Source organism: Lynx canadensis, chromosome B1, assembly GCF_007474595.2.
Source record: "Lynx canadensis isolate LIC74 chromosome B1, mLynCan4.pri.v2, whole genome shotgun sequence".
Lineage (NCBI taxonomy): Eukaryota > Metazoa > Chordata > Mammalia > Carnivora > Felidae > Lynx > Lynx canadensis.
In genome coordinates, this window is record NC_044306.2 from 38,274,000 (window position 1) to 38,276,138 (window position 2,139).

The 2,139-nt window shown below is 46.0% G+C and overlaps 1 pseudogene; it reads right to left on the bottom strand.

Moving 5' to 3' along the window:
- Window positions 1-311: 311 nt before the first annotated feature.
- Window positions 312-788, bottom strand: LOC115511472 (annotated as a pseudogene).
- Between the last annotated feature and the right edge of the window lie 1,351 nt (window positions 789-2,139).

Genomic DNA, 2,139 nt, shown 5'->3' on the forward strand with positions numbered 1-2,139 from the left:
TTCTGAAGGAGTTGTACCGTTTTCCATCCCCACCAACAGTCTGTCAGAGCACCAATTCCTACATACATATTCATGAACACTTAGTATTGCCAGCTTTTTAAATCCAAGCCATTCGGATGGATATTTAGTATATATCTCATTATGGTTTTAATATACATTTCCTTAATAACTGATGATGGTGAGCATATTTTCATGTGCTTCTTTGCCACCTGTGTATCTTCTTTGAATCGTCTAAATCTTTTGTTGTTTTAAAAATTAGTATCTTTTCTTACTTGTTGAGTTTTCAGAATTCTTTGTATATTCTAGACACAGTTCCTTCTTATTTTGTTTTCTTTTTGTCTTTTTGTGGTTGTTTTTGTTTTTGTTTTCCATTGAGGCATTTTATTTGCACATACGTATTACATCCCTAGAAAAAGAATCCCAGGATTTCCCCTTCTGTGTGTTTTCATCTTGCTTCTTCATGGTCCATGACTGTAGCTGAGGTGGTCAGTATAATGAAACCAAACTTAGCAGATTATTCTGCCAATTTTCTAGATCTTTGCATTGTCCATCAATTCTGGGGCCAGTCACTTCATGCTTGCTTAACCTGCCTGTGAGGTTCCCAACAATTTTCCCAACTCTGAGATCATCAATGATTTTAAATTCACCAGTGTAACCATGCTTCATCATCACAGTTAGAAAGTGGACAATGTCTTTGGAGCATGGCCTAGTAAGAACCTGGCGTTTGCTTCTCTTTTCAGTATTGTTATGCTTTGGGGAGTATCTGCCACGACAGTCACATGCATCATGATGGTGGCACAGAAAGATGGTGGAAAGAGCTAGATACAGAGCCTTATCACCTGTTTTTTTGGCAAGGTTTTTCTTCTCCCAGTCTGTGATTTCCTTCTCTCAACAGTGTTTTGTTTTTTTTTTTTAATTTTTTTTTCAACGTTTATTTATTTTTGGGACAGAGAGAGACAGAGCATGAACGGGGGAGGGGCAGAGAGAGAGGGAGACACAGAATCGGAAACAGGCTCCAGGCTCTGAGCCATCAGCCCAGAGCCTGACGCGGGGCTCGAACTCACGGACCGCGAGATCGTGACCTGGCTGAAGTCGGACGCTTAACCAACTGCGCCACCCAGGCGCCCCTCAACAGTGTTTTTGAAGAGTTTTTCTTTTTGGTGAAGTCCAGTTTATGCATTCATTTGTTCTATGATTGTTCCTTTCAGTTTTCATATGTAAGAAATCTTTGCCTAGCACAAGTTACCTTTAAACTGACATCTGGTCTCACTACGCCAGAAGCGTAGGAACACCTATGCGGGGAACGACGGGAAGAGGTGACATGTGCCCGGCAGCGTGAAAGAATCCTGGGGAGACGCCATCGTTCAAGCAACACCATGTTTCACTACATCAGAAGTGTCGGAAAACCCCTGCGGGGCCGATGAGGAACCTGCCATGTACTCAAGCCTGTGAACCGGCACTTTGCTGAAGCCGTCGTTCAGGCCCTGCATGGTTTCACTGAGAACTGTTTGCAAAGCTATGCGGAGCCCACGAGGGAAGTGGACTATCCTCCACTCTCCGAAGAGCTCTGTGGGGGAACACCGTCTTGAAACGAACATCTTTTCTCATTCGGAAGGGTTTGAAAACCTATGCGGGCCTAGGTGAACAGCGTCCTATACTCCACTGTCTCCAACTGCCCTTGGGGGAATGCATCTTTCAACTCACACCTGCTGCAACGAACTTGGAAGCGCTCAAAACCCCATGCGGGGCCTAGCAGGAAAACGCCACACACCTCCACTCCGTGAAACAGCTCCCGGGGAAGAGAAGGCAGCCTTCCAACAACGTGCTGTTTCACCACATCCCAACGGTGTGCAAACCCAGTGGGGCGAATGCAGAAAGGGCCACGGATTGAAATGCTGTGAAACAACACAGTGAGGAAACCCCCTTTTCGAATGGCATCGCGTTTCCCTGGGTTACAAGTGTTTGAAACCCCGGTGTGGGGCCTGGGTGGAAAATGCCCTAGGCTCGGCTCTCAGCAGGCCCCACTGTGGGAACCCATCTATCTCTCCATTAATGAACATGTCGTTTCACTCAGCGAGAAGGGTTCGAAAAGCTACGGCGGGGCCCAGGTGGAAAAGTGCCATGTACTCAATCCTGTGA